General features: G+C 41.0%; 1 protein-coding gene across 16 annotated transcripts in view; it reads left to right on the top strand.

Annotated features, from left to right (window-relative positions):
- The window catches only part of BACH2 (BTB domain and CNC homolog 2), a 367,936-nt gene that overhangs the window by 59,928 nt on the left and 288,961 nt on the right, over window positions 1–19,047 (top strand). For 3 of the 16 annotated variants that reach the window (XM_074037446.1, XM_065543702.1, XM_074037449.1), the window contains exon 1: window positions 18,122–18,334. The exons of the other annotated variants lie outside the window; for them this stretch is intronic. The gene's annotated coding sequence lies outside the window, so the exon portion shown is untranslated. Of the gene's footprint in view, window positions 1–18,121; window positions 18,335–19,047 lie in introns of those variants that run through there. 16 annotated transcript variants of the gene reach the window in all.

A 19,047-nucleotide genomic window follows, 5' to 3' on the forward strand; every position in this document is an offset into this window, starting at 1 on the left:
GCAGGTTCATTCGGAAAAGCTGACTACAATGTTTCCAGAAATACAGAAGAGATTCCATTGCATTTTACATTTAAGAGAAAGTAAATTATTGGTTTGTTTTGGTAAATTTTTCACCAATCTCAAGGCCTGTCATGTCACAAAACAAACAGATGTGGTCAGATATTCTAGTGATATAAGTGTGCTCTCGCCATGAGTATTAACATTATGGCAGGGTTCATGGAATTTTTCTGGTTACATTCAAAGGGAAAACATTTTGTAAAGTAAAGTGGCAGGAAATAGATACTGAGGAAATAAAACTACACTGGGTCTGACAACCTGGGACTTTCATTTAGTCTACGAAGTTGACAGACTAGGATGTCTCTGAACCTGTTAGATATGGTTGGTCATAATAACATTTAATTGTTCGTTGAGGAGGGAAAACTATTTAACTTAAGGGCCCTTCCTCTGTACTTTCAAGCTCTCTCAGACTTCCCAAATAAGAGCACTGAGTCGGGCGCAGTGGTTCACACCTGTAATCCCAGCATTTTGGGAGGCCGAGGCGGGCAGATCATGAGTTGAGGAGATCGAGACCATCCTGGCTAACATGGTGAAACCCCATCTTTACTAAAAATACAAAAAATTAGCCGGGTGTGGTGGCAGCCTCTTGTGTTCCCAGCTACTCGGGAGGCTGAGGCAGGAGAGTCACTTGAACCCAGTGTTCTCACAGAACTCACTTGAGTGCAGTGAGCCGAGATCGCACCACTGCACTCCAGCCTGGGTGACAGACAGAGACTCTGCCTCAAGAAAAATAAATAAATAAAAGCACTGACCCTCCTGAGTCCTGGAGAATGGGTTTGCACAATTTCACAGTGGAATCATGGACATAGTATAAGTGTGTGTAGTTTTCAATTTTAATTTGTAGTCTCAATTCTTTCGAGAAGTAGCTGAACAGTGAGAGGCACAGTTTTCTGAACAGTGAGCTAAAGTAGGGTAGCTTCATGCAATCAGTGGTTTCATTTCCTGGAATCCCACAGACTCTCTTGTTTGCTTCCTCCTCTATTGCTCTGTGTTCAGGCTTTACCATTTCTCTTCTGGACAAACACAGGAAACTCTTTACCTGCCTCCTGCTTTGCACATATGGCCAGCCCCTTGGTTCACCTTCCATACTGCCAACCAAATGTTCTTTCTAAAGGCAAAACTAAACATCATGGCATGACTTTGCTTAAAATCTTCTGAACACTTCTCTTCCTTTGCAAGGCGTCTAAATCCCAGAGTGTCTCAGACCTATGTATCTTTCCAGTCTACTTTCTGTGCCCTGTGTAAGCTGTTGGCTTCCCAAGTGCTTTGTGCTAATTGCGTGAACTCTTTCTGGGTCCCACCCTGCAGGCCTGAGCTCCCTCTTGGCTCAGGTATGTCTCTGGCCTAGCATACCATTTCTAATCGTTCATTGACGTACCTTCCTGACTAAACTCTTAAAAGCATTTTGAGCACTGTTTCTTGCTTGTTTTTGCTTAACAAATACCGAGCCCAGCACATGGCACCTAGGTGGTGCTCAAAAATGTTGGTTATAGGAGTGAATAAATGAATGAAGGAATGAGTTAGTGTTTATATCACACAGGAAGCAGAGATGAAGGAGACACTGCATTTAGTTAGTAAAACAGACTTGAGCTGCAATTAACAGATTTCAACAAGAGTGAGGCTGGTTGGTTGCTGGGTGGTCCCCATAAGGACATAGCCCTGGTGAATAGCCACAGGACCAAAATCAGTTTTATTAGTTCTTTTAGAGAGATGTGACTTGCAAGAATTGACTTATAGTTACATTTATGGGAGATTAATTCATAATTGATATGCTCATGTATTCCTTGACAATGAAAAGAGGAAGGCCAGGCAGCACAACTGACATGGGTCATTTGCTCAGGCCACATCCTGCTGGTAAGTAAGTTCATTCAGGAGGCCCAATATTAGAGCTTACTAAATTCTAATATGAGTAAATGCATCCTTTCTAATTGTCTCCCAGGGATTGTCCATCAAGCTGGATTACCCAGAAGAATGATTGTTTTCTTTTCCTGTTTAAAAATGTTCTTAAATAAATAAAAGTTTTTTGGAGACAGGGTCTCACTGTGTTGCCCAGGCTCAAACTCCTTGGCTCAAAGGATCCTCTTTGCCTCCACCTCCCGGGTAGCTGGGACTACAGGCTTGTGCCACAATCCCTGACTTTTTTAGTTGAAGGGCATTTCTCTATAGAACACTGACTTCTACACAGTCCTTAACAGCCATCAAAACAGTTCTACCTTTTTAATAATAATGGCTAATTCTTTTTTTATTTTTTTTTCTTATTATTATACTTTAAGTTCTAGGGTACATGTGCATAACGTTTGTTACATATGTATACTTGTGCCATGTTGCTGTGCTGCACCCATCAACTCGTCAGCACCCATTGGCTAATTCTTGAATGTTTACTGTGTTGGGCACTGTTCTAAATGCTTTGTCTGCTTTGACTTAATCTTCACAACCCTATGATGTAATTACTATTATTAGCTCTGTTTTTATAGACTGGGAAACCGAGAGCAAAGATGTTAAGTGATTTATCTCTGTTCTAAGGGGTGCTGGAATTTGAACCTGTGCAGCTCTACTCAATACCTTTGCTTTTAACCACACACTGATCTTCCTTTCTATGAATGCAACCAGCATTTCTTGGGTTTGCTTTGTGTGAATTCGTTTAATTCTCCTAGCAACTTCTGCAAATTAGGTGTGAAATCTCTTTTGCTTGCAACCAAAAAAAAAAAAAGTCTTGGTTTTTTGGTTGCAAGCAACAGACTAAAGCGAAAAAGATTTTACCATGTCCTATACCTGAGCTATCTTTGGGTCAGGTTGCTGACTATGATGATGGGTGCCCCAGTTGGTGTGGGGAGGGACAACTTTTCACAAAGGAAGAGGAGCCAATGATGGAGAAACAAAATCACATGAAGAGGTGGAAGTTTAAATGACTTGCCCAAGGTCACCCAGCTAGTGAGTGCCAAAGGTGGGATTTGGCCCTAGGCTGCCTCCAGCACCATCTGGGTTCACTCTGATTTGAATGGACCCTTTGCAAACTGTACATCCTGCTGCTGCTGTTCTTTCGTCAGCAGGTTATGCTATCATAACCATAACATATATCATTTACTTTATTCCATTCTGGTTCTAAGGATACACTGTGACCACCTTCCGTGAACCTGGCTGTTTCCCAAATGTAGTGCACATTGTTTTACTTAATTCTAAACTATCTTTTAGGATAGTTACATAAACAGTTTAGTTCATTTAAAATTTTAACTAAAATTTGTAGTGCTTTCCACTTCTGAAAGTGACCTTTTTTTCTGACCTGGCCGCAAATTCTGGAGAAGTCTTGACTGAAGCTCTGTGAGCAGACCAGAGCTTTTTCAGGTTAAGGTTTATGCAAAACATTGACCTTCGTGGAAATTTTGATTCTTGATCACTTGGGTAAGCAAGTAAGTTCATGGAAATGCCCATCTATTCACTGTCACCTCACAGCCCTACTGTACAGGTCCTTGCTGGGGAGCATGCTCTCTGGAAGGTGGCTTATACTTTGCGCTTCTGAATCTGTTTGTGAGGAAATGACAGTATTTTTCCGCACTTGCACCACTGACTGAAGCGCTGATCCTTGATGTGTTTAGTTTTTACCTGTGCTCATCTCTACATCAAAAACAGAGGAAGCCACAGGAAATTGCTGCCTGTATTTCCAGGAAACTTAACTACATCATCGGCTCCCCAATCCGCACAACCCCGAAGACCCCAGTGCTGGCTTCAGGGTTGCTGATGCGGGTGGTGATAAGGGGCTGGGAGTGTTCTCATCCTGTTCCTCTGCCAGTGAAAGCCCAGAAGAGACGAAGGGCTCTTCAGACTAACAGGAAAACCCTGAGTCTGGTTCTATAAGCACTCAGTCTCTGAACATGCAGACAGTGTGGGTGAAGTGAGGGATAATTCTGTCCCAAGGCTGGTGGTCTTCTTTCTTTCTGCCCAGGTGTGCTGTCTTGTCCCTGGTCCATAGGGCTGTGGCTGGCATTCTCTCTGATCACAGAAAATTGAAATGATCCTGGGAAAATTGTCACATGAGCCTGCCTGTGGATGGGGCCAGGAGAGATAAAGACCATAGGTTTTACACTGGCCACCAGTAGTTCTTTAAAGAATTATAATAACATAATTGTAATACCAATCACTGATATTTATTGAGCATTGACATTGGTGTGCCAGGCATTTTGTTAAGGACCCTATGAGCATTAATGTAACCCTCACATAAACCCCAAAAGGGACTCTTTGCTATTCCCAGTTGTCAGGCGAGGTACCTGAGACTCATAGAGTTTAATACCTTGTCCAGGGTCATATAGCCATTAAAGGACGTAAAACTTGAACCTAAATCTATGTCATTCCAAGCCAGCACTATACATAGTCAAGTAGGTTTTACTGCAGGGTGGAGTGGGGCTGGCAGCCTGTGTGCACAGGCAGACGGAAGCAGACAAGATCCATCCAAGGCAGGCTGAAGACTTATACCCAGAGAAGGCTTTGGTGTAGATCTGCCAAAGTGATATTCTCACGTAGAAGAAAGGATTGGGTGATAGTCCAATAAATATCACAGGGAGCTTATGTGTCTTCTGGGGCCTGGCCAAAGTCATGAGTGCAAGCTCCCAAATAAAAAAAAGGTGGCTTCTCACCTCATCATGATCCCAGCTTCCTAGCATAGCACTCTTCTCTATTTTAGCTTATCAATCCAAAATGTGATTAAAACAAGTATGAGAAATTGATGTTGTTTCAGCTTCTCTGTGAACTGAAACAAATTCTTGTTGAAGCATGAAATCTCCTGCGTCGTGGATCAAAGAGAGATGGTCTGGAAGAGAAGCCCCCATAAATATTTGAGGCTTAATGAAGGCTATCTATTGAATAATACCCCCGCATTATTGTAAAAAATTTTAATTTGGCTCCAGAGATACTCCCCAGTAAAGCAGACAACAAAAAAGTGAGAAAATGAGGCTAGGAATTAATAAAAGATGTCAAGAAGACCATTTAAGGACTTGCTAGAGACAGGCCATAAATGTGGTTTTGAACTTTTTGGCAGCTATGACGAAGATGGAAAGAGAAGTGTCATGGGAATCAATTTTCAAAACTTAAAAGTTCTCTTAAAATTCTAGCAGAAAAATCGTTTGCAGCTCTCCACAGGTATTGGCTAGCGTTAGTTTAAAGTGGTTGACATGCAGCCCTACTGCACACCTCTTTATATTCCATTTGTGTTTAGGATTAGAAAAACTCACAGAGTAGATCTATCATATGTGTACTTCTGGATTATTTCAAGATTGATAATCTGGTTTGTGTATTATCTCGGTCTTCATTTATCTTTCCTTCTGGGCCTGTTGTTCATCTACTGGACATTTCTTATTATCATTTCTGCTAAATTTTAAACAGGGAAAATAAAAATAAATACACAATTCCAGCTATTTGCAGAGGTGATTTTAATGCTTTGTCAGCTAAAGGGAATTTCAAGAGAGATCTTTCTACATCAGTCTACTCATAATAGACCTCCTGGCTATCTTGGGTTGAGCCTGCCCACAGGTGTGCTCGACCTGGGCCACAGATTAAGGCAGGTAAGGGAGAAACACCCGCAGAGGTGGTAGGTTTTGACCCCATTATACCTAAGACAAAGGTCAGTCCTTGTGAATTGATACAGAATGTGAAAAGGGTAGAAACTGCTGATTAAAACAAGGTGTTTTGATTATCTGGTTTTCAGTAATAAGTATTTTCCTCTTTTCCAGTTATAAAGAGTTGAAAACCTTGCAAGGCACTCTTGTATAATTGTGTCCTTAAAAGGTTTAGATAACCGGGCTTTCTCTCTCTGTCTCTCTGGACCCAATATATTGTGTCTATTGAAAGTTTGAAGATCAGTACATTTCCTCCTGTTTGGAAAATAATAATGCCTAGGTTTCATTAGAATTCTTTTTATCTCCAAGGCTCTCTTAAATATTGACTAATTAAATAAAAAAGAAGGAAGTCTGGCTAAATAGCCTCACTTTGAGGATCAGCCCAGTGGACTTAGAATACCCAGTGATTTGCTGTGTCTCTGAAACAAACAACTGGAAATCTTTTATTATTGGCTGTAATAGCAAGTGGCATCTCTTATTATGTTTGGCAGCTGACATTTCAAATTGCATTTTGGTGGGTTGTTATACATGAAATAGTAGGATATGAGTAGACTAAAAATGAGAATTTGCAGCCCAGGGATGACATGAAATATCTAACATCTAGGGGTTGCCATGACAACTCATCAGGATGTTGCTTTGTGATCTTTTGGATTAGGCTCTGGCCCAGGGTCACTGGGTTGGAATTGGAGAATGGTTTGGTAACAGAATGTGAATGTTGTACCTTTACTCAGTGGCATTTGAATTTGCAGTTTGGTCATGTTGCTAAGGTCAAATAGAAATGACATTGAGGGAATATTTAAATTCCTGCAGAACCTAGGCAAGGTCACATTTGTCAGCAAAAATACTCAGATGGAATAGTCTGAGACTTAGCAACTGAAAGACAGGATTTCCTGTCCTTGGTAGATAGATTAAAAGTATGCACATATCCATTTATATATGCCTATCCCTGAACAGTTATATGTAATGAAAATTTGGGAAATTAAACCCTTTTTATAATTGTCTTCTGTTATAAAATTGGAACTGAACATCCCTAAGAAAACAGTTTGGCTACAAACAAACCACAGCTGCTTTCTAGTGCTCTGTGTCCTCCCTTTCAGTTGGAAATGGCCTGCAGGGTGTGGAATTTGGACCAGGGAAGGGAATTCGGCAGAGAGAGGAAGGAGGCAATTGGGAAACAGGGTACCACATTGGCCTTGACCACAAGGACAGCATCTTCCACATGATAATGCACCTCTCAGGCATGCTTCTCACCAGGGATGATCAATGGAAGCAACCTGGAAACTAAAGAGCTCTGTTCCTAAGTCTGATCCCAGTTCTGCCACTCACACTGTGATCTTGAGCAAAACACATTTCAACTCTGGGTTCCCCTAGGAAATGAGGGGGCTGAGTTTCCTCTGGCTGTCAAGTTCTGCTATTTATCATCATGTGGGGGCAGAGCCTGGTCTCCACATAGCTTTTCTTTGCCATTAAGCCCACATTCCCATCATAACTTTGCAGTAGAAGTACCGTTCATGGTTAGTGGGACCTCTTAATAATTAAAAGAAAGAGAAAAAGGATTTCTTCCTATCCCCGTACCTTTTAAAGTTGTGGTTTTCTGAAGCAAAGGCTGCCATGCAGTGAGGAAAGGATGAAATTCCAGACAGAAGACAGTCAGTTGCAGTAAGTTGTCGTACTACCAGTACTGTCAGCATCAGCTCAGCTTATATTTATTGAGTATTTTCTATATGAAGACAGTGCTAAGCCCTTTATATACATCAAACTGTTTAATCCTTAGGACATATTCACATGTACACATGTATAGGTACGATGCATGTGATTAAAATTGAGCATTTGCTATGTACCAGGTGTTATGCCAAATCCGTACAATAATCCGCTGAGGTCAATAAATGGATCAGCCAGTGAAGCCTCACAACAAAGGAGGTGTTATCAGTTATCTCCGTTTTTACAAATAAGGAAACTGAGCCATAGCTAACTAGTGGAGCAAGGATTTGAACCCACATAGTATGGCCTCAGCACTCTCTCTGCCTGTGGTTCTCCTCACTCATATAACATAACCACACATGGGGAACTTTAGAAATACAAGAATCTTGGGGCCCCGTTCTGGATCCGTCAGAATCTCGGGGATTGTGTCCCAGACCCAGGTTTGCTAATATGTAGCCAGGGCTGGGAACCACTGCCTCAGATGGAATACCAGGGTTATGTTGTTGGAGAGTTGCTTGTAGCCCTACAGCCAGCAGATGACTGACCTAGGACTTGCATCCAGGCTGTAGGCTCTCAAGTTGAATATCTTGATGGCACAATGGGCAACAATTCAGTTGTTGTTATCTGGGCTCATATCTACCACCATGCCTACTTTCTCTCTCCTAGTCTACATCCCAAAGCCACAAGTTAATTTAGGGCCATTTAAAGACTGTAGGCTACACCAATTATGAGAATCAGAGCACAAACTTCTTGTTGCAGCCAAACTAGTGATTTCCTACTTAAAAGTTTCAGAGGTAACCTTTGCTTTTACCTGTCACCAACTTAAATGTAAGTTATTGTGCTCTTTCCTCATTGAGCAAAATCTTGTACTGACAGAGTCTAGGACAGTGGTTCTAAAACTTTGATGCACATTAGAATCTCCTGGGGATCTTTAAGAGCTACAGATGCCTGGCTTCCACTCCAGACATTTTTTTTTCTTTTTTTATTTGAGACGAAGTCTCTCTTTGTAGCCCAGGCTGGAGTGCAGTGGCATGATCTCTGCTCACCGCAACCTCCGCCTCCCAAGTTCAAGCAATTCTCTGGCCTCAGCCTCCAGAGTAGCTAGGATTACAGGCGTGCACCACTGCACCCGGCTAATTTTTCGTAATTTTAGTAAAGACGGGTTTTCACCGTGTTGGCCAGGCTGGTCTTGTACTCCTGACCTCAGGTAATCCGCCCACCTTGACCTCCCAAAGTGCTGGGATTACAGGCGTGAGCCACTGCCCGGTCTCTGATTTTATTAGTGTGGGATATGACCTCGACTGTGGGAGTTTGTAAAGCTCTCCAGGTGATTCTGATGTGCTTCACAGTTTGAACAGTGGTTTAAGAACTTGGTCTGTGAGTTCACAGATGTGTTGACTTGAGAAGACTGTGGAATCACCTCATGGATAGAACTCACTTTTTAACTCTCTGACAGTGTCCTTGCATTTCAGCTGGCAGGAATAATTTGCGTTTAATTCCACCCATTTCACTACCTGACTTGGAATTGTACCTTACTGTCAAATGATGGTTTCTCCCCAGAGGTTGTTCTTATGCTTAGGCTCATGCAGTGATATTGGCAACATGTCTGTAAGATCCCTTTGTAAAGTTCTCGGTCTCATTTGACTCTCTTATTTCCACTATAGCATATTTTTTGTGTTATTTTACCTTTCAAAACTTTTTTTTTTTGAGACAGGGTCTTGCTGCCACCCAGGCTGGAGTGCAGTGGTGCCGTCTCGGCTCACTGCCCCCACCACCTCCTGGGTTCAAGCAGTTCTCCACCTCAGCCTCCAGAATAGCTGGGGTTACAGGTGTGTGCCACCAAGCCCAGCTAATTTTTGTAATTTTAGTAGAGACAAAGTTTCTTTTCACTGTGTTGCCCAGGTTGGTCTCGAACTCCTGGTCTCAAGCAATCGCCTGCATTGACCTCCCAAAAAGTGCTGGGATTACAGGCGTGAGCCACCACGCCCTGCCTAAAAATGTTTTTATGATTTTAATACATGTTGCTTTTTTTCTTCCAAGAGCAAAATAAACACCTCTTCCATGTAATGCCTTGTAATAATAACCCACCTATGGTTCTTTTCCCAAAATGGCTGACCATCAGACTCACTGTTGGGAGACAGCAGCTGACATGTCTGTAGTGTTTAACAGCTGATAACGTCCCACAGATAGATAGTGATATGGTGGAAAGTTGGAGATTATGTAAAGAAGAATTGACTCAGACTTTATCCTCAGAGATTTTAGTAAAGTCAGATTAACATAATCAACTGGAAAATATAGATGTATTATAAAAGTATATTAAAGCAGAAGTGTAAATTTGTTGGCAAGTTTGCAAATGTACTGGATTAATCTAGAAATCATTTTTGCAGTAAGTCTTAAATAGATTTTTAAATGGAGAGAGATGTTATTTTGTGGATAAAAAGAGACAGGTAATTTACAAGTGGAACAATTCTTGATAAAGGCCGGGAATGGCAAATGGAGTATTGCAGGCCACTAGGCCAGCTAGCTAGGCTGGTATGAAAAGTATAAAACTGGGTATAGCAGATAATGAGGAAGGATTGCTGAGGTGGATAGAGCTAGCTATTGCGTGAGATTTGATAGCAAGAATACTTTGGAAGAGTTTTTTTTGTTTTTTGTTTTTTGTTTTTTTAAAGAGAAAAAGATATTATCAGGAGTTTCTGTTTTCCTTTGTGTGGTTGTTGAGTCTAGTTGATTTCTAGTCTGTAATTTTGTTGGTATTTCAGATCACCAAACAAGGCTGGTTAGATGGGTTGGTTATGCTTCTCTTGAGGGTAAAGCTTTTGAAATTAACTCTGCTTCTTTAGGTTTAAAAATTTCTAATTCTGTCTTGTCTACATCTTGCTGCTGTAATCCCCAAGAAAAGAAAAAGGGGTTAGGACGCCTCTCTTTTGAAATGGAGGGGTCAGAGTAGGCAGGGGGCAGTCACTGTTGTTTCTCTTTGTTCAGGAATTAGAACATGTGAGCAAGTGGTTCCACCCCTCATTTTGTGAGCTGTTTTCCTCTGATATTTCCTAATTTTTCCCATGACGTTTCAGCCTGTTTCTTCACAAGATTGTAAGGCCTGAAAGACCCCATTGTTTGACAGGAGTGCAGGCTTGTGCACATTTGCTGATCTGGCTGCCCGGGGTCTGAGTGTGGGTGGTACACTGCCGAGGGATCGTGCAGATGGGAGAATGCGTGGAGCAGACTCCTGGTAGTTTAAACACTTTCTGTATGTTAGGAGTTCATAGCATGTCTTTTTGCAGACAGAAGATGCTGCATTTTAAAAACGTTCACAAACTGAAATCTCATTGACAGAAATAGGGACATTCCATTAGGCTAAGAAAAGTTTCTTAATGGCAAATCAAATGGATGAAGGGCTTATTCAGACTTCACTTCATCTTCAGATAGATTCACTTTTGTTCTTGCAATTCACGCACATTCTTTGATGGCCTGTCTTGGATTTATGCGAGCCTTTGGAGCAGCAACCTCACATACGATGCATGGCAAATCCTAGTCAATGCATACTTTTTCAGAGTGCAAGATGTTAATTATAGTAAGAGAAGGGAAATTCAGAAACAGAGGAATCCCAACTAAAGTTAAATACATGTTTTTGAATAAAGGAAGCTGAAGTTTAATATTAATGGGGTTTTCTCTAAATGAAGTTAATATATTATTGTTGTATTAACTTTTCAGGAGTTTGAGGCTGCAATGAGCTGTGATCGCACCATTGTCCTCCAGCCTGGATGACAGAGTGAGACCCTGTCTCTTAAAAAAAAAAAGAAATTCTAAGGACTTGGGCTCTGTATTTGAGTAACAGTAATAGAGCAATAGAAGTCATTGCATTTATATAGACTTATAAAATAGCATTCACATTTCCAATCAGATTCACAAAATTCTCCCTTATTTTTAAATGTTCTCAGTGGTAGCAGTGACGCTGGGACTAGAGTCAGTATTGTGAGTCGTTTATGCACATCTCTTCACAACTCCATGTTCAGTGAGTCATGCTGGCGGCTTGAAATCAGCCATGGTGGGAGAGTTTACACCATGGAAATCAACAGACACTACAAATTGGTGCTCCTCACCCTCAGAGCCTGTTTTTAAACATTTAGCAGCATACCACTGCCCAAAATGGAGTTGAACAGTCAGGGAGTCTCCTTTTGAGGCAAGTCATATAGTGCTTCCACTCAACCAAACAGCCAACATGAATGTTTTGAAATGTAGGCTGTGTGGCTCCTGAAGAAAAGTAGCTCCCCATTTTTCTCTTGGAGCCAAAGCCTTACTGTGATCATAAAGCTATTCACGCTGTGGCCACCACCGTCCTCCTGATTGTCACCTCCAGATGCCTGGTTTCACCCGTTTCTGTAGAATGTCCTAGACCCACTCCTATTTTAGGGCCTTTTCTCTAGGGCAGTGGTTCTCAAACTTTAGGGCACATCAGAATCACCTGGAGAGTTTGAAAAACAGACTGCTGGGTGCCACTCTGGCATTTCTGAGCTAGTGACAAGTTTCAGGGTAATGCTGGTGGCCTTAGGACCCTACTTGGAGAACCACTGCTTGAACTGATGGCCTCTTGGTTTACCTCTCCCCTCCTTCAGCTCTCTGATCCACTTTTACTTTCTCTCAATAAGGCCCACCCTGACTCTCCTGTGTAAAATTGCAGCCTTCCTCCTCCACCACAGTTACAATTCCTGACTCCAATTTTTATTTATTTATTTTAACTTCCGGGATACATGTGCAGGATGTGCAGGTTTGTTACATAGGTAAATGTGTGGCATGGTGATTTGCTGCACCTATCAGTCTATCACCTAGGTATTAAGCCCCACATGCATTAGCTATTTATCCTGATGCTCTCCCTCCCCAACCCCCTCTGACAGGCCCCAGTGTGTGTTGTTCCCCTTCCTGTGTCCCTGTGTTCTCAATATTCAGCTCCCACTTATAAGTGGGAACATGTGGTGTTTGCCTCACAATTTTTTTTCCTTGCACCTTTCACCTATTACCTTACAGCAAGTTTCTTATTTGTGATTATTGTCTGTCTCTCCCCACTAAACTCTAAATTCACAAAGATAGGGAATTTTGTCTGTTTTTTTTTTTTTTTAAAGAAAAAAACAGGGTATCACTCCCATTGCCCAGGCTGGAGTGCAGTGGCATGATCACAGCTCACTGCAGCCTCGAACTCCTGAGGCTGGGCTTGGGTGATTCTCTCCCATCAGCCTCCCCAGTAGCTGGGACTACAGGTGTGCACCCCCATGCCCAGCTAATGTTTTGTATTTTTAGTAGAGATTGGGTTTTGCCATGTTGCCCAAGCTGGTCTTGAACTCCTGGTCTCAAGTGACCCACCTGCCTTGGCCTCCAAAAATGCTGGGATTACAGGTGTGAGCCAGCATGCCCAACCTTGGTTTTTTTTCTTTTTTTTTTTTTTTGTTTGTTTGCTTGTTTGTTTGTTTTCATGATGTATTTCAAGCCTCTAGAACAGTGCCTAGTGGCAGGTGCTCAATAAATTATTGAATGAATTAATGGATGAACAACATTGAGAAGTGAATGCTGTATTTCAAATTTTGGTCCCAGCCTTTTAAATTCTAACTCACCAGAGAATCTTAAAACACTTTCTGCAGTTGTGTTTCTCAGCTTCACTGCTCTTAGGATAATGAGGAATGGTTTCTGCCCTAGGCTGAAGTTTGGGAATGAACTTGATGATCCTTAAAATAGCAGGTGCACCAAATTGTTGTTCTTCCATTTACATTTTAACCTCAAAGTCCCTAAGCCAGTGATCTTCAAACTCTGGTCTGCAGAAGTTCCCCGGAGATACTTCAGAGGCTCTGCAAACATTTAATTTGCATTTCATTTTAATATATTTTAAACTATGTTTTATAACTATGATAAAAGAAAATGCACACAAATGTGTTACCAAATTTTAACACATTAGGGCCACCAGCACATTGAATTGGACTGCCACGTTAACCTTGAAATAATGTTTTCCACTATTTTGGCTTACATATTTGAACTTCTTATAAATAAATGAATCATTGATTAGGAAGTTCCATCCCAGTATTTTTCATATTCCAGCCTGATCATAAATTGAACAGGCAAATTCCTCTTGTCACACATATTCAGCACACTTGATGACATGCCAGGCAGCTGTTCAGAGCCTCTGTGGGATGTAGGCTTCTGTGTAGATTAATGGCTAGTTGTACAATAAGTGAACACCACACACAACACTTAGTGACGGATATTCTGTTAGATTGTCATGTCTACCCACTCTACATTTTGGATACTCTGACTTTTACCTTAAATAGTTGTCAGATTATCATTAGTGATTAAAATTTGAAATAAAAAAATCTTGACTACTGCATTTTCTCCAAGCTTTTAGATTAGGTTGAGGCATATTATTAGATTATCAAATGAAAAGCTAAAGAACTGTTATAATTTCCAATACAACTATGCCTTACAATTCAAATCTGCTCATTTCCAGAACTGAGATGCTGAAATTTCCCATTGTGAATTCCAGTGCATAGGAATTTGAACTTCTTATAGTCATGTCAGTTTTGTTTCTCAGTTTCAGATATTAAGTAGTAAGAGTAGCAAATAGCAAGAGATTTGTCTGAAAATTTGAGTTTTGAGAGCAGAGATTCAGATAGTGTTATCTGTATTATCTAGGAGTATCAGAATTTTCTTAATACAGTACAACTAAATACACAGAAGTAAATCATATTCTGGATCACTTTTAAAAATCAATTGAGGCTGAGCCTGGTGGCTCATACCTATAATCCCAGCATTTTGGGAGCCTGAGGCAAGTGGATTGCTTGAGTCCAGGTGTTCAAGACCATCCTGGGCAACATGGCAAAACCCCATCTCTACTAAAAAAAAAAAAATACAAAAAATTAGCTGGGTGTGGTGGTGTGCACCTGTAGTCCCAGCTACTTGGGAGGCTGAGGTGAGATAATCACCTGAGCCCAGGAGGTCAAGGCTGCAGTGAGCTAAGATCACACCACTGCACTCTAGCCTGGGTTACTGCAGTGAGACCCTCTCTCAAAAAAGTCAGCTGATACAGGCCTTACTATCTGAAAACCCCACTCCATCTCACAAGTGCCATTGAATACATTATATGAAACAATTCTAAGTTATACTTTATGGAACATTTTGTAGGCCTCTTTGCATATCTGTTTATTAATGTACTTAATGCTCTGTGGTAATTTGTTTTGTCTCCTACACTATATTTGAGCTCTTTGAAAGTAAGAATTGCGTTGTGGCTTTGCTTCCCCAGTGCCCAGCATTGCCTAACATGTGGTGGGTACTCAGCACATGTTTATTAAGTGTTGGAAGTAAATGCTCGGTGCCACCAAGTGAAAATTAGCACCCAGGCAAAAGTTTTCTCAGCAAGGCGATTTACTTCTATAGAAGGGTGCTTCTCATGGATGGAGCAATGGCGAGAGGACACCGGACAAGGAAGGGGAAGGGGGTCTTATCCTTAACGCAGCTAGTCCCTACTGCTCTGTCTTTCTCCTATTGGCTAGAGTTGGACAGCACAGTCTAAGCTAATTCTGGTTGGCTATTTTAAAGAGATCAGGGGTGCGTGCTGGAGTGGCAGGTTGAATAGTTTCGGCAGGAAGGACTGTTACAGAGCAGGTGACAAAGGATGACTAAGGACAGTGCAGGTGACTAAGGACAGAGCAGGTGACTAAGGATGACTAAGGACAGAGCAGATGATGGAGGCCAGGAGGGGGTTGTTTACTGAAACTAGGGGCAAGGAGACATAAAGAATGAGGAAGTTTTAAACTTTAAAATGGAGAACAAAGAACAGAGGAACTGAACATACTGACATATTGGTTCTTTGAAGAGGAATTTACTATATCCTACATAAGTGACATTGCATTCTACTACAGAAGGAAGCAAGCTTGAAAGGAACAATGAAACTTCTTATTAAATACACAATCAGTGATCTTTCATTCTAAGCACAAATTTCAGCATGAAAAAAAATTTAGTGGTTCTGTGAGTCCTTCACTTGATCCCTCACATACAGTCTTCTAAAGTTTTCTGAATTCCTTTTACAAGTATTTTCTGACTCTGACTCTTCCATGCCATCCTACTTGCCACTGCCCTTGTCTGAGCCTTGTTCTCTGTGTCCCTTGCATGGACTGTGGAAGGCACCTCAGAAGGCCTCTCTCAGACCCAATGTTTCTGCTTCTCCACATTGTTGCCATTTTCTCATGAAATAAAGCCAAGCATATCCTTCGGTCTGCACTGCCTGCAGAATAAGGGCTAAACCTGTGCTTTCCAGTATAATAGTCACTAGCCACAGGTGGCTATTGAGCTCTTAAAATGTGACTTGTCCAAATTGAGATGTGCCGTTAAGTGTAAAATCCACACCCTGTTTCAAAGACTTAGTATGAACAAAATGTAAAATAGCTCATTAATTCTTTTTATATTGATAACATGTTAAAATAATACTTTTTCCAATAATATTAAGTAAATTTCTCCTTTTTCTTTTTACTTGTTTAATGTGGTTATTTAAAAAGTTTTAAATTACAGGTTTAGTTCACCTTGTGTTTTTGTTGGCCAGCACTGGTCTAAGCTATATCATGACATTTAGAGTTTCTTATAACCTGGACTCAGTTACCTCTTTGGCCTTATCTCCCAGACCTTCCTGTCCCTTGCAGAATTTCTCATAACCCCCAGACTCACCAACCCTGTTTATACTTCCGGGTTTTAATTTTTTTCACACTCAGTTTCTTCTTTCTGAAGTGTCCCTCCTTTTTTAGGTGTCAAAAATCCTGCTCACACTTTTAGGACCTGACTTAATTGTCCCTTGCTGGTGACATTATGCCCTATTTCCTCAAGCAGAATTAGCCACTCCCTCCCATGTAGTGTCTCTCAGCACCTCCATTATTGCGCTTGTCTTGCTGTTCTGCCATTAGGTGTCTTCTTAAGTAGACTCCTCAAGGGAGAGGCTGCAACTTATTTCTCTGATGACCGCAGGGCAGTACCTCGTGTATAGTAAGCACTTAATGGATGTTTATTACATTAACTTATGAACTAATTTTCATCCTGCTACACACACTGCTATTTTTATATACATCAGACTTTGATCATCTTAACCATTGGCCATGGAAAAAATTAGATGCTGAGGTGTATAGAACTGGACCTTTCAGCCTTAACCTCAATTTCAGGTTTTGTGTTACAATAAAATGGCTTTATTTTTCTTACTGGCTGGGTTATGATTTAAAAATTATAACTTTGAACTTACAAAATCCATGAATATTGTACAGACTAAAAGGATAAAAGGGCAGTATAAATTACTGCTTTTTACCTATCTCGCTTATAGGGATTTCATATAAGATTTTGTTTGAAGATTTCACTTCAAAACAAGTTTGGAAAGTCACTGTTCTATTCCTAAATTTCATTTACATTTCTATACCAAGGGTTTCATTTTGGTTTTGATGAGATGGTTTCTACTGTCATGTTAGTTCACATAAGGCAAGACTTCTCAACTTTAGTTGCACAAAATTGGAAAACTTTTCAAAAATACTGATGTCCAGGCCTCCCCACTCAGGGATCCTTGTATAATTGAGCTGGAGGAAAAGGGCCCAGGCACCAGTGTTTATGAAAAGCACAAATATCTGTAATAAAATGATTCTGCAGTGCTTAGAAAACCAGGTAGTTAACTGTGAAAATACTGAAGTTTTAAATTGCTAATTTTTCTTTCTTTTTATTAACTATATTGTCATTGTTTTTCTGGGAGTAAAGCTAATGCACTTTAAAGTTTGTATTATGGTTTTGAGACCTCAAACAGCATTTAATAGATGCCATCGTCTGTGAACAATTTTCCTAAGGCTTCTGAAATTAAAAATTCCCTTTTCTGTCACTCTCTAAAAATCTACATGCAGCAGAATTTTGATGTCCCTTATTGATAGAAATAGCTAACACAACACCTATTTCAGATCATGGAAATGAGGACTGACAAGGGCAGTGGGTTTAAGAAGTTTACACAGGTAGTGGCCTTCCTGGCACCCTTGTTAGCCTGAATAAACAGTCCTCCCCTGACAAATCCTCTGTAGCTCTGCCACATTGATAAAATCTGACATTCTGGTTAATCACTTTTTAATGATATTCTTTCTTTTGTTCTTGGGATGTTAGAAACCAGCCCTTATTTTTTCAGTGTATGGGAAATAATTAACTTTAATTTCCTAATTCAGTAAAATGGGCTGATAATGCAGACCTTATTCTGAGGGGGACAGGAAGAAAAATGACCTAATTTCTATATATCAAATACATCTTCCTTCATACATTTAAAAATGTATAGAGTTATAAAGTACCTTAAATGCTGTAGAGGAGAAACTCTGGGGTAAATACTTTGAAAACATTGTGAAAAAATTCTATAAATTCTGATACCAGGTTCCATTTCATTGCTGTGTACTATTAAAAAGTGCAGATGTAAATAAGCATAAGTTTTGCAGGTTGTCAATTTGTTACACACGGCTGCATGTTCTTATTCTTCTAAAGTGTCATCTCTTTCAGTGTGGACTGTTTCGGGGGAAAAAAAAACTCAGAAAAATACACACTTGGGATCAAATCCTTAGGGCAGAAAAAAGAATAGAAACCTGTAGTTAAGTTGGTTATTTGCAGTGGTGGTGTGTCATCCTGTGTGAGACTGACGTCAGGCAGATTGAATGCAGAGGCAAACTTCAGGAGCGTGTGTGTGTGTGTGTGTGTGTGTGTGTGTGTTTTAAAGCCCCACTCCCAGAATATGAAGTGAGTATGAAGGGCACCACAGCAACCCTGGATCTCTCAAGAATGTACCTATTTTTAACATGCTGGATCGAGTGTCAGCACTCAGTAGGAGATGAGGAAGGGGTAGAGCCTGACTTGTACAGATTCCGCGGATGGTAAATGGCCCTCTGGCGTGTTTACAATACAGCTGTGCATTCTTAATGGCTCTGCCGCTGCCATGTCAGGTAAAGTTTTCTTTGCACGTGATGAATGGCGGAGAATTCTTTAGCAGAGGGAACCAAAGGAGCTGGGAGGAGGAAAGAGGAAGGGAAGAGCGGAAAAGAGAGAGAAAAAGAAACACACAGCTCCAGAGGGACATAGCCTGTGCTTTGCAGTTGCTTGTGTGGATAGAAACCAGATGGTAAGCTGGAACACCCGCTTGGCTATCTGAGGAGCCAAACATATGGTTAATGGTCGGGAGAAATAGCTTTCAGAGCCAGGGCTTTGCTGACTGCTTCATATTACAGATTGTTACAGTGTGTCATTACATTGCCAACCTAAGTGCTTAATACCCACTGCGGGCGCTGGGCATACACTTACAAGAAGGACTTTTAGCTCTTTGCTGGCTCTAAACAGAGAAGTGACATCATAGAGAGGCTGAAAATGTCTGGTGTTGGAGGTGGGGAGAAGGATAATTTTGTAGTGGAAACAACAAATTTTTTTCTTTTTTTACAAGTCTTCACTCCACTGAAGTCTACTGTTTTCTGAGAACCTTTTAATACTAGACTGGTTCTCTCACTCTCTCAGTCTCTCTCGCGTGCGCTTTCACTCTCTGTGTCACACACACACACACACACACACACACACACACACACACACACACACACACACACACACACACACACACACACACACACACACACACACACACACACACACACACACACACACACACACA

Source organism: Macaca fascicularis, chromosome 4 (assembly GCF_037993035.2).
Source record: "Macaca fascicularis isolate 582-1 chromosome 4, T2T-MFA8v1.1".
Classification (NCBI taxonomy): Eukaryota; Metazoa; Chordata; class Mammalia; order Primates; family Cercopithecidae; genus Macaca; species Macaca fascicularis.